General features: G+C 39.6%; 1 long non-coding RNA gene across 2 annotated transcripts in view; it reads right to left on the reverse strand.

The window, feature by feature from the left end:
• Positions 1 to 2224: 2224 nt before the first annotated feature.
• Positions 2225 to 18902, reverse strand: part of LOC129536033 (uncharacterized) — a 57794-nt gene continuing 41116 nt past the window's right edge. Inside the window, exons 3-4 of one of the 2 annotated variants that reach the window (XR_016037513.1) lie at positions 6265 to 6377; positions 2225 to 2961 (exon numbers count right to left, since the gene is read on the reverse strand). This is a non-coding gene — a long non-coding RNA (uncharacterized LOC129536033). Of the gene's footprint in view, positions 2962 to 3955; positions 6378 to 18902 lie in introns of those variants that run through there. The other variant, XR_016037512.1, reaches the window with a different exon arrangement.

The following is an 18902-nucleotide window of genomic DNA, read 5'->3' on the forward strand; positions in this document are numbered from 1 at the left end:
TCTAATCCTCTGTCGTCCCCTTCTCCTCCTACCCTCGATCTTTCCCAGCATCAAGGTCTTTTCCAATGAGTCAGCTCTTCACATCAGGTGGCCAAAGTATTGGAGTTTCAGCTTCAACATCAGTCCTTCCAATGAACATCCAGGACTGATCTCCTTAGCAGACATGAAAACAAAATTAATCTGGTAGTTGTACATCTCTGTCAGAGCCCTTGGGTGACCAGGCACATTGTCAGTGTGCAGTAACATTTTGAAAGAAATGCTTTATTTGAAGCAGTGGATCTCAACAGTGGGCTGAAAATATTTAGTAAATAATATTGTAAACAGATGTGCTGTAATACAGATTTCACTGTTCTAATAATAGAGCACAGAAAGTGAAAGTGAAAGTTGTTCACTCTTGTCTGACTCTTTGCAACCCATGGACTATACAGTCCATGGAATTCACCAAGCCAGAATACTGGAGTGGGTAGCCTTTTCCTTCTCCGGGGGATCTTCCCAACCCAGGAATCCAACCGAGGTCTCCTGTGTTGCAGGAGGATTCTTTACCAGCTGAGCCAGGCAGAGTAGATTTAGCTCTTAAGGGCCCAGGATTTTCAGAATAATAAATTAGCATTAGTTTCAACGTAAAATCACCAGCTGCCTTAGCCCCTAATAAGAATATCAGCCTGTCCCTTTGGTGCTTTGTAATCAGGTGTTGATTTGTCCTCTTTAGCTGTGAAAGTCCTAGATGGCATTTTCTTCTAATATAAGGCTGTTTTGTCTACATGAAAATCTGTTCAGTGTAGCCACCTTTGTAAGTTATGGAGGCATCTTGTTTCCTTAAACCTCATGAACCGACCTATCTTAGCTTCAAACTTTTATTCTGCAGCTTCCTCACCTCGTTCAGCCTTCATAGAATTGAAGAGAGTTACAACCTTCCTCTGTGTTAGGATTTGGTTTAAAGGAATGTTCTGGCTGGTTTGATCTTCTGTCCAGACCATTAAAACTTTTTTCATATCTGCAATAAAGCTGTTTTGCTTTCTTGTCTTTCATATGTTCACTGGAGTAGCTCTTTTAATTTCTCTCAAGAACTTTTCCTTTGCACTCACAACTTGGCTAGCTGCCATAAGAGGCTGAGCTTTCAGCCTGTCTTGGCTTATGACATGCCTTCTTCATTAAGCTGAATTAAGTATAGCTTTTGGTTTAAAGTGAGAGATGTGCAACTCTTCCTTTCGCTTGAACACGGAGGATGTTGTAGGGCTGTTAATTGGCTTAATTTCAATATTATTGTGTCTCAGGGAACAGGGAGGTTTGAGGAGAGGGAGAGAGACAGGGACTAGCTGGTTGGTGGAGTAGCCAGAACACATACAACACTTATTAAGTTCACCATCTTATATGTGCATGGTTTGTGGCACCCCAAATCAGTGACAGTAGCAACATCAGAGATTGCTGATTATAGATCACCACAGCAAATATAATAATAATGAAAAAGTTTGAAATATCAGAAGGATTACCAAAGTGTGACAGAGACATGAAGTGAGCAAATGTTTTAAGTCTGTAGGATCTACCATCTCCTAGTGCTGGCTCTCAGACTGGGAGACCATGGTCAGGGAGCGAGACCAAATCTCTAATAATAAGAGCGGTCCTGAGAAAGTAAACGCCCTCACAAAAGTGGGTGATGTTTTCATAGAACATCTAGGTTCAAGGCTTCTTTTTACTTTAAATTCCTTATAACAAGATTAGTGTTATTTTATCTATTTGGATGCTCAGAGAGCTTAAACAACTCTCTGAAAATCCCATTGCTATTTGAACCCTGAATTTATCCCACACTCACACACTTTCCACTCGAATACCCACAGGGGTTTCATTAACAAAGTCAGATAAGGTGATGTAAGGACGTCCAATCCAGTGGGTAAAGATTGAATCAGGAGAACCTTGTGCAAGGAGATGCCCAGGGCTCTCTGAGATGTGTTTAGAATTCAGTCAGGTAGGTGAGTGAGCATGGAAAATGCTTGGAGATGCAGGCAGAGAATCATTTGTGAGCAACCTGAGTTCCTCTTCCCCAGAGTTGAATTTACAACAGAAAGTAATAAGTTTACTAAAGTTTAAGGAAAGTTAAATAACTTGAATATGTGTAGTATACCACCAATAAGATCGTGTTGAGTAAACCGGTGTGCAGCCAAAATTTCTCCAGGTTTTACTAAATTTTGTTAGAAAAGACATTAGTGATATAATGTTTAAATCCCTCTAGTTAATTGTCCCCTGAAGCAGGGCTTGGATTCTTTGAAACAAAGCCCAGTGGGTTCCCCACCAGCTTTATGGGAACCCTCAGGTGATGTGCCCAGAAATAAATCTACTCACCTAGGACCACTGCCTTTCTGGCATGCACCTGTTGGGTGTTACCTCAGGAGATTCTCCATGGTCACCTGGGTGTCACAGAGTTTGTAAGCCTCCTGCCTGTTACCATCATTGAGTTCTGGAGATTTATTGCAAAGTGGGCAGAGGGATCGGTAAGCACCCCCACCCCCGTGGTAGAGGCACCAAGTCCCACCTCAACCAAAGAAATCCACTTTTATCCAGTTCATAAAGGGTTTGTCTCTGTTTTTGTTGTAGTTTTTGTTTAGTTGCTAAGGTCTATTAAACTCTTTTGTGACTCCATGGACTGCAGCCAATTAGAACTTCTAAAAGTTATTCGAAGACAGTTTCTCTGGTGTCTCTCTGGTGAAGGATTCTGCTATGTTCCAAGGAAAAGTGGGCAGAGGCTCAGTTTCCTGCTCAAAGTAGAATTCTGTCACCTGGAGAACAAAGCACTTCTGTTCAGACTCTGAGTCTCATAGACTTGCTTATTAAAATAATTTCTGCCATCTTGGCTTCCAGCTTCTTTCTTCAGAGGTGTTGGGCATGGTCCCTGGGTTAGACTGGAAATAAATAGCCAGTCCATCCACTCCTCATCTCTGTCAGAGTTCTCAGTTTCAGCTAATTGAACTATAGTGTGAGCAGAAAAGGAATTTATTAGTGAACACAGGATATCCTAGGAGGCCAGAAACCAGACTGGGAGGCTCCCCTGCCAGGATCAATGCCCAGAATTGCACTAAAGAATTGCTCTGCTAGAAACTGCTCACTTGCCTCTGCTGGCCACAGACTCACTGCTGGTGTTCAGTCTTGGCTAGTGTATGACCTTAGCCACCCCTCCCTCTGGCAACTGGAATTGCCTGCTCTCTGTCGCTCTAGAATGGACCCCAGGTGGCACTTGCTTCTGTGCAATGATTCAATGCCTTTCTGGTATATGTGTTTGCTGGGGCCTGTGTTGTAGCCCCATAGTTGCCAAGGAGGTGGAGAATTCTCCAAGTATAGCATGTTTGATGGTGCTGAGAAGCCCAGAAAATTGACAGCATGTTCACTTAGCTATCACTACCCTCAGATTCCCTTCCTGTCCCCATTCCCTCGCTCTTGCATTTACCCCAACCACAGCTTCCTTTATCTTCAACCATTCAAAACCAAAAACTTCATTAGAATTGAACTCTCTGAGGCATCACCACAACTCGCTAAACAAGCCCAGACATGACTAAACTTCATCAGTATAAACAGCCAGTGTCAATTTGAAAACTAAAGTGTACACACTGAAACAACCATCTATTCCCAAACTAGTCCACAAGACCACAGGATCCTAGGAAAGAATTGCACATGGCTAATAGGAAGCACAAACATGTTTTCATTAGAGTGAAAGTACAGCTTAATTTATGCCACATTCAGTCAGAAAGGACACAAAAAATGTACTTCTTTCTAAAAAATTTCTTTAGTCAGTGTTCAACATAGCTGTTTATTGAATGGATCAAGGTGCTGTTAGTAAAAGCAGTGAATAAAATCCAAACTCCTGTCTGTGAAGTGCTCATATTCTTGAGGGAGGAGCAGACCATGAACAAGGAATCAAATATATAAATAACAATCTCAGTGATAAGAAAATAAAGCAGAGTTAAGGGAAAGAAGTGCTCATTGTATTGGGTGATCAGAGAGGCGGTATTTGAGCAGAGATGTGAGCAATAGGATAGGGCAGGTATAAAGTGATTTGGGAACAGAAGACCCTGAGACAGAAACAACTCCAAGCATTAGTGTTAGAGGAAGAAGGTCAGTGTGCGTGTGCTGGAGGGAAAGCCAAAGGTGAAATGAAAAGGAGAAACAGAAATACGAATACAGAGGATCATGTAGGCCACCATTAGAGTTTAGGCTTTTATTTTAAGGATGATAGGAAGCCATTGGACGGTTTTAAGCTGAGCAGTGTGACATGATCAGGTTAACATTTTTTAAAGTTTCACTGGCTCCAGTATAAATGAGAGATATGTGGGGCTGAATTGAAAGTGAGGAAGCCTCTCAGGAGGCTTTGCTGTAACCCAGGGAATAAAGCATGTCAGCTTGGACTCCAGGGGGAGTGGTGGAAGTGAGATCAAATTAGTTTTAGAATGTATTTTGCTCCCAGACTTGCTAAGACTTTCTCATGCTTTGCATGTGAAAATTAGAGACAGAAAGAATCCAGTATATATTTCTAGGATCCACTTTGTGGTTGATTATATTTTTTGAAATGTGGATATGAGAATATTTCCCCGTATGCTTTTCCAGAACTTGCCACTCCCCATCAGGAGGTGGCATCTGTGTCTTTCCCCTCAAAACTGGGTGGACTTTTGTTACAGCTTAGACTATTAGAATATGTAGAAGTGACACATGTGACTTTTGAGGCTAGATGAGGAAAAGTGATGCCACTCTACCTATCCTCTCTGGGATGCTTACCCTGGTACTCAGCTACCGTAGCTGGACCGCATAGAGAGGTCCAGGTGGAGAGAAACCAAAGGCCCTGGTCCTTAGCTGAGGTCCCAGCTAGGAGCCAGTATCAACTCACTGACCATGTGAGTGAGCCATCTTGAAAGCATGTTCCAGGATGAGTTCCTAGATCCTTCTGATTACTTGAGGGATTGATTTTGACGATACTTGTGTCTTGAACTGTTAGCCAGAACAAAATAGAAAGGTCTAAGTGACTCTGAGCTCCGCTTCCATTTTGCATGATTCATAGAAGTCGTCTTCCTGTTTGTTTTTTTTCTTCATCAGACAATACATCTTTGATAACTAACGTGAATCTGGCTTTGTGTAATTCCACATCTGTTCTTATTCCTTTGCTGCCCTCTTGGGGCCACAAACCACATTGCCCCACTTGTATGCCAGGCGAAAAACAATGAGCACTTGTTACCTGGTGGGTACTATTTTGAACAGTTGAACAGTTCACATATACTTACTCCTGTGTTCTTGACAATCCAATGTGGTACTTCTAAATTCTTTTTAAAGATGAGAAAGCATGGATACATAGATACAAGAAACAAGTTACCAAGATGCAAGAATCAAGGTCCTGCAATGGCCAAGCTGGAATTTGAACCAAGAGTCTAGTGTTGCGCTATCCCCCTCTTCTTTGGTATGGCAAAGCTGATCCAGTAGGCATCCATGTGAGACTTGTGTACTTTCATAACTTGTAAAAGTAAATGTACTTTGAAGTATGGATTTTTATCTCTTGACTGGGTGATGACACTAGCTGCCTAAGTAATCTCCCCATTGCTAGTCTTTCTCATTTCAGTCTATTTTCCATACAGTAATCAGAGGGGTCTCTTAAAAAAATGATGAATGAAGGCATGAGCTAAGTAATATCTTATCTTTTCACCTTATCTAACTATATGAAAAATGTAAGAGCCAGTCTTACCAAAGGGGTAAGATGAGTGAAGCCCACTGATAGCCTAATACTCTTGAAACCACAATCAAAAATGGAGTCTATTGATGTGTGGTTATAACACTTAATATGCAATATTTATCTCTGAGTAAATTTAGCTTTTATCTCATTCACTGTCATACTTTTCCTGCAAGGATGAAAGCACATCTTCTCTATTTTATAAGAGGAGAAATTCTACCATACAAATAGTGCTCTGGCATAGATGGAGTTACCCAAAGAATGTAGCTGAGGGTGGTCAGTGTCATGCAGAATAGAACTCTGACTCCAGAAATCTAACTGGTTTTCAGAAATTGAATGAGGTGCGTTAAGTGGAACACTTTAAATACAGTCTGAACCTGAAGGTTAATATTTAAAGCAGATAAAGCTGCTCAAGCTGTGTAGAGGGCAGTAAGTGTAGAGGGCAGTAAATGTAGTGGGCATGTGCGTGGCTATCTGCAAAGACTTTGGAAGCATAGCTGAGAAACCTCTTGGGGTCAGCTTCAAAAACATTCCTGGAAAGCACATGTGATGTCAAGAGCCATTACCAGCAGTGGAGATGGGGAGTCCAGAAGTTGCCGGTCCCAAAGCCATAGTCCATATTGTACTTTTCCCAACATCCTTGAGTTACTTTCCTTATCTCTGGGTAGTCAAGGCTTCTCTACACATGAAAAAAAGATAAAAATAAAAATTGTTGTTATTCACACAAAGTGAACTCAGGATCTCACCTGGAGGAGCGACAGAACTGCTGTGTCTCCCTGCCACAGCCATCAGCTTTGCCACTTTGCTTTTCCGCCCATGTTTAGTAGTAACAGACCACTGAAGTTTAACCTTCTTTGCCTGGAAAGTGGGAGTGGAGAGAGGAGGTGGCTTGTCTGGTGTATACTCCAGGGATTCTTTTCTGGAATCAGAGTTGTGCATCTGCTGACTGACTTGCCAATTGATATGTAAACAGAAAGCTAAAAAGACTCAAAAGAGGCAGCAAGACACTCCGGCAGGATTCTTAGATCATTTCCTAAGCCTCCTTTCCAGTCCTTTTTTACTGAGCAAAATCACTGTTATAACTTCAGCCTGAATCTAGATCACTACAGGGGAGATGATTTGAGATAAAGATTTCTTTACGGTTAAGTAGATTTTTGTCTGCTTGTTTTGTTGTGTGTAGAAGCCTCCAGGGTGACTCCCATGCAAGCAGGTCTGTTGCAAGCAATGCTGGGTATAGGTTTGTCAGAGAAATTGGAATTTATTAAGTAGAATTAACATTATTTCCTGTATTCTTTCAGTATTAGTCATTTGGATTCCTCCAAACTGTTTTGTTTTTATTTTGTTTTAATCATAAATAGGCTTTAGACTTGTGGGAAAAAGAGTTTACTATGATCACATTTGGCCCTGAAGGTCAAACTATTTCTAGATGCATCTGTCCTGACAGACATAAGTGATTATTCTTGCTCTGTTCTTTAAGACACCCCAAATGTGTTTACCTGCCATGCCATTTCTTTCTCTTTATTTTCTACTATGAGCTTTAAAAATCTGTAGTTATAAATCTGTAGGTCTAAGACTGATGCTGTTGCTTGTTTTCATCTCTGCCTTTCAGCATTGGAAGAAAAAATTGGTATCTTTGTGACAGTGTAATTACTCCCACCTCTGATGTCCCTGCTTCATGGTGATATCTGAAAGGAAATAATTTGAATGGGGAGTAATACACATATTCTGGGATTAAGGGCATAAAAGGTATGAACTGGAAGACTCGGAAAATTTGAGATGTTGAAGCAGCTGAAGAGATGTTGAAGCAGTTGAAGCAGCTCATAAACTAGCTGAGTCCCTAGTTTATGAATGCAATGCCTTGAGGAATTTTTGGAAATCTTTCTTCTCAGTGTTCTACTATATTTTGGAATCTGCAGCTTGTCAGTAGAAAATGTGATGCTCTAAGAGCCATGGCTGGCTCTTAGAGCATCACATTTTCTACTGACAAGCTGCAGATTCCAAAATATAGTTGTAGTGATGGGTTGTAGTGATGGGTTGTCTTTAAAGACATTTCTGCTTCACTCATAATAATGTTCTGTGACTCCAAGCTACTATACTCCTCTTTATATTTTCAGACTATTGGGTTCCAAGACACCTCGTCTGATTTAGAGTCAGTCTTTCAAAAGATCACTAAGGTGTATGAAGTACAAAGTATAGGACCTAATTGGGTAGCTTTATAGGTAGGTCCTTTGATTAATATCAGCTGACCAATGGACTATAACACACTATAGCCTCAGTTCAGTTCAGTTCAGTCGCTCAGTCATGTCCGACTCTTTGAGACCCCATGTATCACAGCACGCCAGGCCTCCCTGTCCATCACCAACTCCTAGAGTTCACTCAAACTCATGTCCATTGAGTCGGTGATGCCATCCAGCCATCTCATTCTCTGTCATCCCCTTCTGCTCCCGCCCCCAATCCTTCCCAGCATCACAGTCTTTTCCAGTGAGTCAACTCGTCGCATGAGGTGGCCAAAGTATTGCAGTTTTAGCTTTAGCATCAGTCCTTCCAATGAACACCAAGGACTGATCTCCTTTAGAATGGACTGGTTGGATCTCCTTGCAGTCCAAGGGATGCTCAAGAGTCTTCTCCAGCACTACAGTTCAAAACCATCAATTCTTCGGCGATCAGCTTTCTTCACAGTCCAACTCTCACATCCATACATGACCACTGGAAAAACCATAGCCTTGACTAGATGGACCTTTGTTGGCAAAGTAATGTCTCTGCTTTTTAATATGCTATCTAGGTTGGTCATAACTTTCCTTCCAAGGAGTAAGCGTCTTTTAATTTCATGGCTGCAATCAGCATCTGCAGTGATTTTGGAGCCCAAAAATAAAGTCTGACACTGTTTCCCCATCTATTTGCCATGAAGTGATGGGATCAGATGCCATAATCTTTGTTTTCTGAATGTTGAGCTTCAAGCCAATCTTTTCACTCTCCTCTTTCACTTTCATCAAGAGGCTTTTGAGTTCCTCTTCACTTTCTGCCATAAGGGTGGTGTCATCTGCATATCGGAGGTTATTGATATTTCTCCCGGCAATCTTGATTCCAGCCTGTGCTTCTTCCAGCCCAGCGTTCCTCATGATGTACTCTGCATAGAAGTTAAATAAGCAAGGTGACAATATACAGCCTTGACGTATTCCTTTTCCTATTGGAACCAGTCTGTTGTTCCATGTACAGTTCTGACTGTTGCTTCCTGACCTGCATACAGGTTTCTCAAGAGGCAGGTCAGGTGGTCTGGTATTCCCATCTCTTGAAGAATGTTCCACAGTCTATTGTGATCCACACAGTCAAAGGCTTTGGCATAGTCAATGAAGCAGAAATAGATGCTCTTCTGGAACTCTCTTGCTTTCTCCACGATCCAGCGGATGTTGACAATTTGATCTCTGGTTCCCCTGAAGACTGACCTTTTCCAGTCCTGTGGCCACTGCTGAGTTTTCCAAATGTGCTGGCATATTGAGTGCAGCACTTTCCCAGCATCATCTTTCAGGATTTGAAATAGCTCCACTGGAATTCCATCACCTCCACTAGCTTTGTTCATAGTGATGCTTTCTAAGGCCCATTTGACTTCACATGCCAAGATGTCTGGCTCTAGGTCAGTGATCACGTTATCGTGACTATCTTGGTCGTGAAGATCTTTTTTGTACAGTTCTTCTGTGTATTCTTGCCACCTCTTCTTAATATCTTCTGTTTCTGTTAGGTCCATACCATTTCTGTCCTTTATCGAGCCCATCTTTGCATGAAATGTTCCCTTGGAATCTCTTATTTTCTTGAAGAGATCTCTTGTTTTTCCTATTCTGTTGTTTTCCTCTATTTCTTTGCATTGATCGCTGAGGAAGGCTTTCTTATCTCTCCTTGCTATTCTTTGGAACTCTGCATTCAGACGCTTATATCTTTCCTTTCCTCCTTTGCTTTTCGCTTCTCTTCTTTTCACAGCTATTTGTAAGGCCTCCTCAGACAGCCATTTTGCTCTTTTGCATTTCTTTTCCATGGGGATGGTCTTGGTCCCTGTCTCCTGTACAATGTCACGAACCTCCGTCCAGAGTTCATCAGGCACTCTATCTATCAGATCTAGTCCCTTAAATCTATTTCTCACTTCCACTGTATACTCATAAGGGATTTGATTTAGGTCATATCTGAATGGTCCAGTGGTTTTCCCTACTTTCTTCAATTTAAGTCTGAATTTGGCAATAAGGAGTTCATGATCACTATAGCCTGAACGTTGATAATACCACTCTGTACTCAATTAAGTTTTCTTTCACTTGGTCAAGTGTGACATAGTGTCCCCTTCAGTGCACACTTGCCATTCTTGTTAGTCATATGAAAGCATACTTCAAGACTGGAAAATTTGGTCCAGAAAGTTCCAGTTGATTCAGAGTATAGTTTGAGACTTCCAGGTTTTCGTATTTATGAATCTATTATTGATCCTGACCCACTCAACTGGAAGGTGAAGTAGTGAAATGTTATTGCATTCAAGTCAAAAGGCTCACAATGGGGAAATGAGTCTAGCTCTAGGGAAGGTACAAATGATGGAGACTACAAGCCTAGAGAAAAGACACCTCTGTTTAGATATTAGAGTCCTTAGGCATATATTAATTTGAAAAATATTTATTGGGTTGGCCAAAAACTTCACTTGGGTTTTTCTGTAAGATATTATGGAAAAACCTAAACAAACTTTTTGGCCAATCCAATATTTAGTAAGTTCCACATGGCCCAGGATCAGAAATGAGTAAGATTAAAGATAGAGAACAGTGACTTTGTAACAAGGATTGATAAAATATCACCTGTGTCATCTTAGGTATGACTTTCCTCTGAAAGGCAAATTTGTGGAAAGTTAGAATGGATAGCCCTAGAGTGGGATAGTGAAACACCTCTTTATTAGAGGAAGCTTTTGGCCTTTCCTTTTGGAATTATTTAAGCAGTTAACTCCTATTTTCTCTGGGATTTGTCTTTTTGCTGAATCTGGCTCAGTGGACCAATCTTAATATGGCATTGCATAAAACTGGAGTAACAATACCTACTTTGAAGAGTCATTGTGATGATTAGGAAATGTTAGGTATGATACACATAGAAATACAGTCAGGACCCCCAAGGCCCCTTTGTCACAGGTTGGGTTCTTTAGAAGCAGAACCTGGGATAGATTTAAGCCAAATGACTTATTGAGAGAATGTTCTTCTGGAAAAACCTATAACAAAGACAGAGAGGCAAAACAGGAAAGGGCCCATTGTTCACCATGGATATAGTCACAGGTAAAATCTAGTCTTGGCCTGACCACTGGAGGACTCTGGAGAATAAATGGTACACAGAGTTACGATTGGAGCAGACTGGCCTTTTGTATTCCAAATGAGTCAACCATTGGCATTTGGAGAAACCTGTCTCTTGAGAGACCTGTATGCTGGTCAGGAAGTAACAGTTAGAACTGGACATGGAACAACAGACTGGTTCCAAATAGGAAAAGCAGTATGTCAAGGTTGTATATTGTCACCCTGTTTATTTAACTTCTATGCAGAGTACATCATGAGGAACGCTGGGCTGGAAGAAGCACAAGCTGGAATCAAGATTGCTGGGAGAAATATCAATAACCTCAGATATGCAGATGACACCACCCTTATGGCAGAAAGTGAAGAGGAACTCAAAAGCCTCTTGATGAAAGTGAAAGAGGAGAGTGAAAAGATTGGCTTGAAGCTCAACACATTCAGAAAACAAAGATCATGGCATCTGGTCCCATCACTTCATGGGAAATAGATGGAGAAACAGTGGAAACAGTGTCAGACTTTATTTTTTTGGGCTCCAAAATCACTGCAGATGCTGATTGCAGCCATGAAATCAAAAGACGCATACTCCTTGGAAGGAAAGTTACGACCAACCTAGATAGCATATTAAAAAGCAGAGACATTACTTTGCCAACAAAGGTCCGTCTAGTCAAGGCTATGGTTTTTCCAGTGGTCATGTATGGAGGTGAGAGTTGGACTGTGAAGAAAGCCGAACACTGAAGAATTGGTGCTTTTGAGGTGTGGTGTTGGAGAAGACTCTTGAGAGTCCCTTGGACTGCAAGGAGATCCAACCAGTCCATCCTAAAGGATATCAGTCCTGGGTGTTCATTGGAAGGACTGATGCTAAAGCTGAAACTCCAATACTTTGGCCACCTCATGCGAAGAGTTGACTCCCTGGAAAAGACTCTGATGCTGGGAGGGATTGGGGGTGGGAGGAGACGGGGACGACAGAGAATGAGATGGCTGGATGGCATCACCAACTCGATGGACATGAGTTTGAGTGAACTCTAGGAGTTGGTGATGGACAGGGAGGCCTGGCGTACTGTGATTCATGGGGTCGCAAAGAGTCGGACACGACCTAGCGACTGAACTGAACTGAACCAAATCATTGGTAATTGGATCTTTTACTGGAAACTGCTGATTTGTCTCTTTCTTTACCAGCATCACATTTAATCTGATAACAGTAATTTTGTAGGCAGTTTTAATAGCCATATAACAAGTACTGTACCTTCCTTGCTTAATTTTCTTCTTTAAAAAAATGTACAGGCAATCTGCTACATTTATTTTTGTATTAATGTGCAGGTTTTCTCTGTAACTTACAACTTTCTGCTGTAGTTTAAAAAAACGAAAGCATTTAATCTGATTGAAATTGCATTCAGTTCAGTTCACTTCAGTTGCTAAGTCGTGTCTGACTCTTTGCGACCCCATGGACTGCAGCATGCCAGGCTTCCTTGTCATTAAAAAATCAATAAACTAAAAGTAATATCAGTCCCATTATCCAAGCACAAAGTTTCTACACTGTACCATCTTTGCATCTACAGTATTATTATTAGTTAGAAAAATACCATTGCTATCTGCCAAACAATGATATCTTAGTGTTGTTTTATTTCTACTACCAACAATGAATATAAGTTTTATATGCATATTGATTAGTTATAAATACAATAATTTTAAATTTCCCTGCTGGATGAATCACAGGCTAGAATCAAGATTGCTGGGAGAAATATCAGCCTCAAATTTGCAGATGATACCATGCTAATGACAGAAAGCTGAGAGGATCTAAAGAGCCTCTTGAAAATAGTAAAAGTCGCTTAGTTTTGTCCGACTCTTTGTGACTCCATGGACTGTAACCAGCCAGACTCTTCTGTCCATGCGATTCTCCAGGCCAGAATACTGGAGTGGTTAGCTGTTCCCTTCTCCAGGGAATCTTCCCAACCCAGGGATCGAACCAGGTCTCCTGCATTGCAGGTGGATTCTTTACCATCTGAGCCACCAGGGGAAGTCCAAAGAGCCTCTTAATGAGAATAAAAGGAGAGTGAAAAAGCTGGCTTGAAACTCAACATTCAAACAACTAAGATCATGGCATCTGGTTCCATTATTTCATGACAAATGAATGGAAAAAAATGAAAACAGTGACAGATATTTTCTTGGGCTCGAGAATCACTGTGAACAGTGACTTCAGCCATGAAATCAAAAGGCACTTCTTGAAAGAAAAGCTATGATAGACCTAGGCAGCATAGTAAAAAGCAGAGACATCACTTTGCAACAGAGGTCCATATAGTCAAAGCTATGATTTTTCCAATAGTCATATGTGGACGTGAAAGCTGGACCATAAAGAAGGCTGAGGGATGAAGAACTGATGCTTTCGAACTGAGGTGTTAGAGAAGACTCTTGAGAGTCCTTTGGACAGTATGAAAATCAAACCAGTCAATCCTAAAGGAAATCAAACTTGAATACTCATTGGAAGGACTGATGCTGAAGCTGAAGGGGGCAATAAAGGATGAAATGGTTGGATGGCGTCAGTGACTCAATGGACATGAGTTTGAGGAAACTCTGGGAGATAGTGAAAGACAGGGAAGCCTGGTGTGCTGCAGTCCATGGGTTCCCGAAGAGTCAGACAGTTAGCTACTAAACAACAGCAACAATTTTAAATTTTTAAAGTATTTTATCCCCCCCTTTTTTTGTGGAGTTTTTGGTCAAATTATGTAAGCTCCTAATACTATAAAGATAGTAATGCTTTTAGTATGTTCTGTAGGCATTTCTACAACTTGATACTAAGCTCATGATTTTCAGAGTTTGTATATGAAGTTCTGTATTTTCCCATAGGATAATCTTTCATTCTCTCCCTTACATCGTTTATCATTTTTAAGCTTAGTAAATCGTTTTGCCTCTGGACATTTGATAAATATTCATGTTGCTTCTTTCTTCCAACTAATTTCTGATTTTTTATGCTTTATAAATTATTTATTTATTTATTTATTTGGCCATTTTATCTTTAACTGTTTGCCTCAGTTCATTTTATTTATTTATTTAGGTAATTAATTAATTTTTTATTGGAGGCAAATTATTTTACAATATTATATTGGTTGGTTTTGCCATACACTGACATGAATTCGCCCTGGGTTTACATAAGTTCCCCCTCCTGAACCCCTCTCCCACCTCCCTCTTCCCTTTATCCTCCCTCTGGGTCATCCCCGCATGCCAGCCCCGAGCATCCTATAAAATGCATCGACCCTGAACTAGTGATTTGTTTCACATATGACAACATACGTGTTTCAATGCCATTCTCCCAAATCATCCCACCCTCACCCTCTCCCACAGAGTCCCAAAGACTGTTCTATACATCTGTGTCTCTTTTGCTGTCTCATATACAGGGTTATCATTTGCATCTTTCTAAATTCCATATATATAAAAAAATTATTTATTTTTTAATTGAAGGATAATTGCTTTACAGAATTTTGTTGGTTTCTGCCAAATATCAACATGAATCAGTCATATCAAGATATACATATGATTTTTTATATTTACTTCCTTAATTTTTCTACAGTTTGTTTTGGTTGAGTGAAATGAAATAAGGTTCTAAATAGATTTTTTCCAAATTGCTAACTAATCACTCAGACAGCAGTTATTGGTCAAACCTTCACTTTCTTGTTGATTAATGGTGTCTCCTTTATTGACTATCATGATGTTATATCTAATAGCTTCTACTTCTGGGCTGTACATTCTGTTTAAGTCTAGTGATTAATTGTTTTTATTTTAAAGACTATAGAACATACAGTAGGGTATACATAATAGAATTAGTCCAATCTTAGTTTGTACTAATTTTCTTTATTCTATCACCTCTATTACTTTCCTGATTTATTTTGGAACAATTTGGGTGTGTGTGTGAAATTTTGATACTGTACTTTCTCAGAGTGCACTGAAGGGTTTGAAAATGGAAAATGCAAGCAGGTTGATTGTGGTAGTACATAACTGGTTAGCATAGCCACATGGATACTTTGATCAAGTTCTATAGCATGATCCTGTTTTGTCATCATTATAGTCATCATCAAAATTTCATAATAAGCACAAAATGATCACAACATTTTCATTCTCAATCACAAGATCAGTAGGCTAAAATTAATTACTGGTTAGGTGCTACCCCCAGTGGGGTACCAAAGGTAGAAGGCTTCTTCAATATGGAATAAGGCTTAACATGCTCTTTTGTACCTTCAGGTTTTATTCTTTCTGCTTGAAATGTCACGCTTTCTGCTTCTCACCTTCATAAATTCTTTCTAATCCATGAAGATTGAAGTTTTATATAACTCTTTCTGTTGCTCTTCAAAGACCCTGGCAGTTAGACACTTCCTTCTGTTTAACCCCAAGTACTTTGTTTATACTTCTCTGATCACCTTGTCTCTTTGAATTATAGCTACTTGCATATGGTCCTATCCTTCACTGAAGTCCTTGAGTGAATGAACCTCAATTTTTCATTTTTATAAGCTGAGTGCTAAGTATTGAGGATACATTTCAGCATTTGCTTACTGAGTGAATATGTAAATGAATAAAATAAAACATTTTTATTTCCAGAACATTTCTATAAGAAAATTATTGAAACAAAATTTCTCAGAAATTTTCAATATGTTTCAAACATTCCGATGTCAACTAAATAGAACTCGGTGAAACTCAAAAATGTTAAAAAGTGGTTGTGTGCATATGTATATGTGTTTTGTAGGCAGTAATTTCCTCCTAAGATTTCAATATGACATGTGTGGGTTAGTTGGCTCATCACTTTTGTTTTCCAAATAATGTTCAGCTTTAAAAAACATTACTCTGAAGCACAGGTGACTTTGTGAGCTGGACCGAAATGTCATCACCAAGCTGGACTTTCCCAGGTAGAAGGCCTGTGTGCTAAATAGAAACTGCAAAGACTACCTGTGAAAAACATTTTCATGTCAGCAGAACTGACTTATGTGTGGATGATGTTGTTAATTCTCTACCTGGTATTTACCTCTTCCCAAAAAATCTTCCCTGTCCAGCTGTGAGGGGACTTAGCACTCTCACCATTGTATTAATCTGTTAGGAGTGCTGAAACAAACTAAATCATTAAGACCTCGAACAAAAAATTAGGCAGGTGTTGTATTATGTATGTTTTTAAATGGCCATTCTACCCCTGAGCATATTCCAAATCTTTTGTAAAAGAAAACTCTTTTTATTCCGCATCCACAACATTGAACAAAATTTCTGATTCCAGCTGTCCTGGACATGAACTTGTCACCTGCTGGTGCTTTACATCTTGGCCTTGATCCTTGGTGTCATTAATCTGGTTATATTTTTGGCTCTTCTTCCTCGGTCTTTCTAGTTTTTCACTTTAAGGGAGTTTTAAGTTGTCTCCAGTCATTGCAAACAAATACCATTTCTAATAACTTTACACCTTGGAAACTTGACACTCTGCCGTGCCTAGTAGTAGATGAAGCTTCTTCAGGCGTACTCTGTTGCATGCAGGAGTTAAATCCTGTGAGATACCATCAGTCAGGAAGACAAGGATGGCAGATGGCTGATCCGTGGGAGACCAGTGCTTTGGGAAATGTTAAATATCATGTATTTCTGTCATCACAATCAAGTCAGGACCATGACATTAGGAATGTCATATTATTCTAAGGTCCTACCATTAAACACTGCTTTTTGTTTATGACAATAAAACTGAGGGATGTGTAGTAAAAGGGTTTGATGAACTCCACTGTACTTCAGTGATCACCCCACAACCAAGCAAGGTTCCCACATTTCTCTGAGTGCCCTCCCTATCAAAATGTATTTTATCAAAAGTCTATTCTTTATAAGAAATATATGTAGAGCAGAATATGTCAGAAATGATGTGCTAAGAAATGACTCAGTTATCACAATATCTGACTTATAATTTGTAAAATACTTTCATTTACATGTTATTATTTGGTTTACTTATGTCTAACCTTACTCTACTAAAATATATTCTCAACAAAATAGATTATTAAAACAGAGTCAAGCCATGATGTTACATCACTCCTCTGCTCAAAACTCTGTAATAGCTTCTCAGATTTAAAGTCTAAGGCTTTACATTGAGGTTGACAGTTCTCTCTGGTATTCACTCTCCACCTGAATCCTTTTTTGCCTATAAAAGGGTCTCAAATTCTCACCATTAGTATTGTACATTCAGCTTAGGGCCACTAAAACCAATTTAGTCAAGTGATCTAGAACCTATGCTGTGTCTCTCATGATCTAGTTCCTCTTCTCAGATCTTAGCTTATTTTCATGGCTCATTTAGTCTAGGCACCTGGGCCTCCTTGCTCTTCTTCTATTAATAACACTGTAAATCTGGGATAAACCCCTTCTTGACCCTGAGCTATTACCTTTTTTATATAATGTCACAGTCAACTTGCTAAAGTTTTGTTAAGAATTTTTACATCTATTCTCACAAGAGCTTTAGTTTTCATTACTATCTTTCCTGGTTTTGGTATCAGATAATGCTGGTCTCAGAGAATGAGTTGGAAAGTACTGTCATTCAGTCACTAAGTCATGTCCTACTCTTTGTGACCTCATGAACTGTAGCATGCCAGTCTTCCCTGTCCCTCACAATCTCCCAGAGCTTACTCAAATTCATGTTTATTGAGTCAGTGATGACATCCAACCATCTCATCCTCTGTTGCCCCCTTTTCCTCCTGCCCTCAGTCTTTCCCAGCATCAGGGTCTTTTCCAGTGAGTTGGCTCTTCGCATCAGGTGGCCAAAGTATTGGAGCTTCAGCTTCAGCCTGAATCCTTCCAATGAATATTCAAGTTTGATTTCCTTTAGGATTAACTGGTTTGATCTTCTTGTTGTCCCTTGAACTTCTTGAGAAGATTCTCAAGAGCCTTCTCCAGCACCACAGTTCAAAAGCACCAATTCTTCAGCCCTCAGCCTTCTTCATGGTCCACCTCTCATATCCTTCATGACTATTGGAAAAACCATAGCTTTGACTATATGGACCTTTGTTGGCAAAGTAATATCTCTGCTTTTTACTGTGCTGTCTAGGTTAGTGATAACTTTTCTTCCAAGGAGCAAGCATCTTTTACTTTCCCTCCTGTTAAATTTTTTAGAATAGTTTGTTTAGAATAGGTATTATACTTTGCTTAAATGTTTGGTAGAATTCACTGATGAAATCATCTGGTCCTAGATGTTTCTTTGTGGAAAGGGTTTTTATTCAACTTCAGTAGATGGCATTTAAAAATAGATTTGATTTCGGTGCTCTCTCATTAGGAGATGAGCACATGTCCTTCTACTCCACCATCTTGAACCATAGATATAGGGCTATTCACTATCTGTTCTTTTTTGAATAAGCTATGGTAGATCACACTATTCCAGAAATTTGTACGTTTCAGCAAGGTTAGTTGCATTCCTTGGCATAAAATTGTTCATAATATTTCTTTATTTTTCTTTTAATACCAGTAGAATTTGTCATGTAACCTCTCTCCTTCCTGATATTGGTAGTTTGTGTCTTCTTTTTCTGATCTTGCTTATGAGAGGTTTATCAGTTTTATTGATTTCCTGAAGAGTAAGTTTTTTTTTTAATTCTCTCTCTCTTTTTTTTTCTTTTTGTATTTTCTATTTCATTATTTTCTACTCTGATCTTTATCAGTATATTTTATTCTCCTTACTTTGGGTTTTATATGCTTTTATTTTTTTGGCTTCTGAAGCTGAAGTCATTAATTTCAAACTTTTGTTCTTTTCTAATATAGGTGTTTTAGTTCTATAAATTTCACAAAATTTGGGTATTTTGTGTCTTCAATTTCATTCAGTTTAAAGTACTTTCTAATTTTCCCTTTAACTTCTTCTTTGATCCATGGGGTAGTTAGAAGTGTGTTTAGTTTCCAAATATTGGGGGATTATCCAGAGATGCTTGTTA

This window comes from Moschus berezovskii, chromosome 6, assembly GCF_049115385.1.
Source record: "Moschus berezovskii isolate FMDL1 chromosome 6, NW_MosBer_1.0, whole genome shotgun sequence".
Lineage (NCBI taxonomy): Eukaryota > Metazoa > Chordata > Mammalia > Artiodactyla > Moschidae > Moschus > Moschus berezovskii.